At 33.5% G+C, this 7,864-nt stretch overlaps 2 long non-coding RNA genes across 2 annotated transcripts; one reads left to right on the top strand and one right to left on the bottom strand.

The window, feature by feature from the left end:
- The first annotated feature begins 4,150 nt into the window (after positions 1–4,150).
- On the top strand, positions 4,151–4,957 carry LOC145948825 (uncharacterized). The gene is made up of 4 exons (XR_014427481.1): positions 4,151–4,169; positions 4,308–4,376; positions 4,463–4,579; positions 4,727–4,957. It is a non-coding gene; the product is annotated as an uncharacterized LOC145948825 (long non-coding RNA).
- A 493-nt stretch (positions 4,958–5,450) lies between these two features.
- On the bottom strand, positions 5,451–6,163 carry LOC145948826 (uncharacterized). The gene is made up of 3 exons (XR_014427482.1): positions 5,910–6,163; positions 5,747–5,827; positions 5,451–5,657 (listed from the first exon to the last, which is right to left on the bottom strand). It is a non-coding gene; the product is annotated as an uncharacterized LOC145948826 (long non-coding RNA).
- Positions 6,164–7,864: the final 1,701 nt, after the last annotated feature.

The raw sequence follows: 7,864 nt of genomic DNA on the forward strand, positions 1-7,864 counted from the left end.
ATATCTGTTTATAAATTCGAGCGGTTGGACATCAGCGCTCACCGTAATGCTATACGCCTTACGCTGTTTTGTTTATACCTGCGGAAAGGATCATGAGAACGCTTAGAAGAGAGAGAGCGTGAGGCGTTTACGAGAGATAACGCGAGGCGTTCATGAGAGAGCGTGAGGTATACGAAAGAGAGAGAGATAGCGCGAGGCTAGCGACCGTGAGAGACATAGCGCGAGAGAGATGTCGCACAGTGGTGTCATATACATGAATCACGGAAAAAATTATATAATTTATTAACTTTTAGAGATCGGGCTTTTTTGATGATTTTAATAGTTTTCAATTGCACACATATCAATATTGTTATATTAGAAGAAATAAAATATCAATATAGATCTGATAAAAATTAGTTATATAATATATTTTTATTTAATTAGTGATGACCAATCTAAAACGCGTGTTCAACAAAAAAAAAATATATTTTATATCAAAAGAGATATTTTATAATATCTTTGAACTGAGCCTGCTAGCCCCGGTCTCCTCTAGTCTTCTCGTTATGCATTTATATTCAAATAAAATAAATATAAACATTTTTCCATTTTTATTATAAATATATATATATAATCGCCCTAAATCGCAGTTGTAATTAATTGCATACGATAATATAGTATGATTTTAAATTTATATAAATTTCTGATTGAAGGGAAATGTAGATAAATGGTGAGATTTATTCAATGATCAAGATTAGTAAGGGGATTTACGATTTTATAATATTATTCTTTGCATAAAAAAAAAAAAAAAAAAAAAAAATCCGATTTAAGAACAAAATAAATACGCTTTTGTAAAGTTATTATGTCAAATTTGTGAATTCTGTACAATAATTTTCAATGTAAGATCTTCAAAAATTGTAGGAATATATGGAATAAAAGCATAAGAATTTCATATTCGATGATACTTTATAATTTTCTTCGGAATGACTCTAATGATGTCCACAGTTTTATAAGCGTTGGACCGCTAACAATGCGAGTTCATACGATTAACAACGTCAAACTCATAAGTCTCGAATCTTCAAATGTATGCATGATGATGATCGAATCGACGTTACACCGTATGTTCGATCTCGATCCATGCATTGATGATTCTTTTGATCGATTGGTTAAAATTACCGAGACAGTCGATGTTAAATTTACACAATTTTCAAATATCGCGTCTAATGTAACGGATAATAAAAAAGTACCAAATATAATACGCGCTAGCGACGCCTTCACTAAGCATTAGCTCATCGATTGCGAGCTGGTAGCTTTAGTTTTTACTCCATAATATGCATGAAAAAAAAAAAATGTAAAAGAGAGAAGAATAAAGAGATTTTAAGTTTAAATTATGATGTAATTTCTTTGCACGCGCATCTCCAATCCGCACTCACTCCCACCCGTAAACAGTTCCCTAGCTCTCATACGAAGCTTGTAGCGGTCCTTGCGGGGAATAACGTTATGCGGTGAAGGGGAACGTGATGCTAGGGACTGCGAGAGAGGTAGCGCGAGAGAAGATAGAGATAGCGCGAGGCGAACGTGAAGGAGAGAGATGTTGCGGCGAGGTACATGAAAGAGAGATAGCGCGAGGTTTGGGACTGCGAGAGAGGTAGTGCTTAGGAGAGAAAGAGAGAGCGCGTGGTGAACGCGAGAGAAAGAGAGGGCGTGAGGCGAACGCGAGAGACAGAGATAGCGTGAGGCGCACGCGAGAGATGATGCAGCGAAGGAGAGCGCGAGGTGTTCGCAAGAGAGAGAATTTTTTTTTTTAAATGTTTTTTTTCCAATATTAATAATAATAATTCTTTTATAATAATATTCTTAATATAAATGGGAGGAAAGAGAGGAATTATTCTAAAGTAAAATATCTGTTTTTATATTTAAAATAATTTTTTTTTTTATTCATAAAATAGGTATGTGTAATATTTATAATTTTGTGTGTGTGTGTGCGTATAAATGTGTGTGTGTATGTGAATTTAAAATTTAAAATATAAGAATATATAAGAATATAATAATATAATATGAATATAATATAAAAATATAAAAAATATAATAATATAATATGAATATATAAGAAAAAATACAAATAATAAGATAAATAGATAAACAATATAAATTTAAAATACAAAATATAAAAATTTTATTTTATTTTATTGCGTCGGCGGCAAGCGGTGGAGCAGCGGCTGGGCAGTGGTGGCGGCAACGGTGGTGGGGCGGCCGCGCGGCAAGCGGTGGTGCGACCGGGTGGCAGTAGGGTGGCCAAGTGGATGCGAGGGGTCCCTTCTGTGACAGAAAAAATTTTTTATTAATGATTTTAATAATTTTTAAATTAAAAAGAAATACTTACAACACACTCTCAATCTTCGTCCCTCACATCCGGCTCATCGATTTCTAAGTCTAAGTTCAGAATATTATGTTCTGGCGACTCCTCCGATTCGGATGATGATGCTGTATTACATTCTATTGATCTCGTAGATTTATATCTATAACACCCTTCACCATAACTTTTATAAATTGAATACATTAAATCAAGACCGGCGTGCAATCGATTCTCAAAACATGTCGCTCGACTATGTCCAGGCCAATCTGAACGCTTGCAATTATTTCCACCACACATGTGTGTATCTCTTAGTCGACATTTACAACCTCGTAGAAAATTTCGCACATTATCCGCACATTTTTGTATACCTAGTTCTCGATCTCTTAAAAATTGCACCACTGAAGACATTGGAATGTTCTTCGATTTTTCACAAGGAATAAAAACTGGCTCCGCATTCACATCATCATCATCATTGTCTCTGAGATGTGGATACCATTGCCCAAGGTTGTTTATTGGTAGCATTGCATCGCAGTCCCACATGTTCATTGTCTATTAGAATTTTCACTTTAAGTGTCCCAGCACAATCTCCCAAAGTTTATTATGTGCAAATAGGGCACATATCGCATGGAATTATTATATACAATGGATTTTTACAATTGCAGCACCATCGACTCTCCACTGCGTCGTGTAATTGAATCACATGCTTCCGAACAGCATACATGTGCCCGAAGTCTTGAATAGAGATCATACATGTAGTACATAGAGCTAGATCACTACCCGTCGAATAATAAAAGTATATGGTACAAACTTTTGTACGTCCGTTTAGCGCAAGGATTTGTGAATTGTCCACTACCTTGTCGTGAATATCCATAAGGTCCTCACTGCAATTACTAATATAATTACTGTCATCCGACAGCGCGTGATCTTCGTCAGACGACTCGTCTAATATCGCTTCGAAATTATTATCATTTTCCATTTTTTTTTCTCACTACTATGCCACTAACACTTCGCACAGGACACTTAGCTCTTTACTATATGAATGCTGAAGACTTTTTGACGCGGAGACAGACTCTCTCCATAAGTTTCAACCCCCATTTCTCTCAAAATTATCGCAATTCTTCCTTAAAAATATTAAGGAAAATGTTTCGCTCTCGTTTACGATCGATTTTCTGCGAGGGTACAAAACTGCCGAACGTTGGCGCCGATACGTTGCATTCTTCCTTAAAAAATATTAAGAAAAATGTTTCGCTCTCGTTTTTATGGGAAATTTTCCGCGAGGGTACAAAGCTGCCGAACGTCAACACTTTTACATTTGCACCTATAAATAACGTTTGACATGTTCGTCGCAGCGTCGGCCCTAAAATCTTCATTCCTTTCCATAATATCCTAATGATTTTATGGACATTTAATGAACATTTTGTCCATAAAATGAAAAAAAAAACATAGTTTTATGGATTCTAGAACGCTCCGTTGACAAGTTCGAGCAGCCGGACATCGGCGCTTCCGTAATAAAATTATACTAACGAGAGTACAAAATAGTTAATCATCGGCGCTTGTTCTATACCTTTTTGGGAAAATGTCTAAGAACCCTCATAAAAAAGTCGTAAAGATACCATCTACAAATATTGCACTCAGAAAACTCCCCCTCCTTTGTCTAAACATCCCCTCCACCTGCGTGACGTCAGCCCCCGCACCATCGAGATACCCCCGCCCCGCGTGACGTCATATCCCTCGCCCCGGAGAACCCCCCGCGCCCCGCACCCCCCTCAGAGGACCTGGGTTAGAACCGGCATAGTATCTCTACTTTGATTGACCTCCAAGGAAGTCGCTAAACAAAGTGAATAAATTTCTTATAAACGATTTGCATAAAACTTCAAACTTTCACCAAACTTTCTTCTTTTCTCACATATATTAAAAATTCTTGAATATATATGTATATATGCAACATATTTGATAACATATCAATGGTTTTCAGAAGCCACAAAATGAAGTTGCTGCCACGTGTGTACAAAAAGTAGCAGAAGTTCCAATTACTCCAGAAATGGTAATATTATTCAATACACTTGTAGTCCTTAATAGACATTGTTGATTTTTATTAAAAAAACTTTAACGTTGTCCAAAATGTTGTAGAACATTGATTATGCTGCCCTATCAAACCACGATATTTCCAACAAAGTGGAAGTATCTAGTTATATGCCAAGAAATTTGCTGTCATCTGACAGTGAGCAGACTGCTAGAGAAAACAAAGTATGTCATTTTCTAAATACTTTTTGCGAACGAAAAATTGCATTTGTGAATATTAGAGTTTGAATCACGTGAAATTATAATATTTATATTATCCCGTAAAGTTTTAACTTTCCACTACAAAATTTAAGTTTGCATATTAATTTGCAGATTGTCGAGGAAAACAATGCGCTACGACGGGAGAATGAATATTTGCGAAAGAAGCTTCAATCTTCTAAGGTGCTAGCCGCGGTAGCTCTTTGGATGACGAGAATGAACACTTGCGATCGACGCTTCAATCTGCACGGGTGATAGTCTCTGGAGAAGGAGAATGAGATGCTGCGCAGCCAAATGGACAAGATGAAAACTGCAATTGAAAACAGTGAGCAGATCAAAATATTACAAGAAGGGCGACTTCCGCATTGGTCTGATGAAAGTATAATCAAAGTTCTGAAATTTCGGAATGTTTTGTCTGTTCACGGGTACGATTAGGCTGAGTCTACAATAGGTGATTGTTGACAATTGACAATTGTTGCAATTTGAAAAGAAGAATTATTAAGCATTTTTTTACTGTTCGTTCGTTTTGCACCAAAAATTTATCTGAGAACAGCAAAAAACGGAAGTACGTTTTTGGGTCTGTAAGCTTAAAAATGCAAAAAGCTTAACTAAAAAGTGCGAACTCTTTGAATTGTTGAGACTGTTTTGTTACTTTGTAAGTAGTCAACAAATATATATTTTATGAAATAAAGTATTGTTTGTAAAAACCAATTCCTGGAGATATTGTGTTCATGAATTTTTATTAGTCAATGAACATTATTATTATTATTATATTATTATTGTTATTATACAATTACAGTGTTATTTTTGGAGTAAGTCTTTAGAAAATCAAATTTTATTTTATACAATTTTTACAAAATATAATGCTCTTATAATAAATAAATTATTTGACATTGTACTGTTGTAAATATTCAGCAATTTTCGGATAATGAGAGTACATTTTTTAAATGGAATGCATTCGTTTCAGCTGACTCTTCAAATAGACATTTTCGGTCAACAAGCTTTCAATTTTTTCATCTGTGTAATACTCTTGAAGTTTAGGGTCCTGAAATGAATAAAAGTATATTAAATATAATAAATGGAGCATTAAATTAATAAACGAAAGAAAAAATTAGGAATTTATGCGGCAATTACCTTTACATTTGGCCCAGGATGCAATACTTGGATTTTTTTGATTGTCATCAGTTGACATTTTACAAACAGCCAAAACTTAATCTAAAAACACAAAATATGAAAATATGACAAACCTGCAATATGAAGACAATTTTTTGCGATGAATATTATTTAAATAACATACCTTCGGCCCTTGAAATTGCTCCAAAAACGTGCTGATCCAAATACGTGCAATAAAACGGAGACACGATGTGTTGATTTACGAAAAATACGACACTTATAAAACAAATTCTACTGTCGCGCGTTCAAGAACACACCTCTAATCAATTAAAAATCAATCAATACTTATTTTGAGTTTCACATAAGTTTAATTTTTAGGTTAATCGCGAGACCGAAAGGCGTATTGACGTACGTGTCCTATATATGCGAGAACCTAACTTTTACATACGGTTGGAAGAAAAATGGCGGACGATTATACCTGCTCTTACAGAGCCTTAGTGAGAGAGGACATGCCGGTGATTTTCGTGGGACGCTTTAACTAGGCCGTACAGCAGCGCCGTACATCCACTTTTAGGAATTTGTACTACGTATCCACATCCACTTTTCGATACCATCGATTATTTGGTTCATGTCCGTGCTAAATACATCCACTTTCATTTCGAGAAGTAAAATCTAAAATCATTTTATACGCATGTGTGTCCACACATCTTATATCCATAAATTATAGATAAGAAATACATTTTGCGTATATAAATAAATTTAAAAAAAAATATATTGTATATATATATTTTATATGCGATATTTTACATTTTAACATATACATATATACACTACGTACGCGCACGGATAAATATATATATGTGCGCATATATACAATTAAAATAGTAGAAGTAAAATTATATAATTATATAATTAAAATTAAAATTATATAAGTAAAATAGTAAAAGTAAAATTATATACATTTTATAATATATTTTACTGAATTTTTGCAATTAAAAGACATCAAACACGACTTAAATCGGATAATTTTTGATTATTCATATATATTTATTAATTAAAAATTATCCGATTCATGCGTCATCGTGTGTTTGATGTCGTTCTAATAACTGTAAAAATTTCATTAATCTATTATACATTTACTTTCAAAAAGGTAAAATAAAAAATAAAGGTTTAAGTTCTTATATATTTCATAAGACATTTAAATTCGTAATTATATATATATTTGTTATTATATATATGTATATAGATTAATTATATTAAAGGTCTCCGGATGTCGAAGCGAGAACGAGAACGAGGATCATGTCGTCAGTTTCGCAGTCTTTTACGCGAGGCTTTCTTCATTTATAGTATTTCACGAATACATATGTATATGTATATGTCATCTTACTATAGAAAATAACATTTTTATAATTCGCATTTTGTCTGCTGAAAATAATTTTAATGAATTAAAGATTAAATCATCCGATTTATGTCGTGTTTGATGTCATTTTAATCGCTAAAATTTCATTAATCTATTAAAATTATTTCCAAATCGATAAAATACAAATTAAAAGTTTTAATTTTTATGTATAAAATGTTTATATTCGCGTGAATTATCGTAGATAAGGAAAGGTTCCCGATGTCGTCGAAGCGAGAGCGAGAACGAATAAAGAGCGAGCGAGATGACGTATCATCAAAGAGTTCCGAAGTCTCCTCGCGAGGCTTCCTTTATCTAATCTTTCATATATCATATGTCATGTTACTATAGAAAATAAAATTTTGATAATTCGCAATATATCGAATTGAAAATAATTTTAACGGATTAATGAGACTTTTGCGATTAAAATGACACCAAACACGACATAAATCGGATAATTTTTAATTAAAAATGTAATCAAAATTTTAATTACTTATAATTAAAAATCATCCGATTTATGTCATTTTAATTTATGTCATTAATCCATTAAAATTATTTTCAATTCGATATATTGCATTATCAAAATTTTATTTTCTATAATAACATGACATATGATATATGAAAGATTAGATAAAGGAAGCCTCGCGAGGAGACTTCGGAACTCTTTGATGATACGTCATCTCGCTCGCTCTTTATTCGTTCTCGCTCTCGCTTCGAAGTACTCTGCGTTGATACCACTGCTT

This window comes from Prenolepis imparis, unplaced genomic scaffold, assembly GCF_030444845.1.
Source record: "Prenolepis imparis isolate NDT839.2.m4 unplaced genomic scaffold, iyPreImpa1.0 SCAF_739, whole genome shotgun sequence".
NCBI classification, from domain to species: Eukaryota; Metazoa; Arthropoda; class Insecta; order Hymenoptera; family Formicidae; genus Prenolepis; species Prenolepis imparis.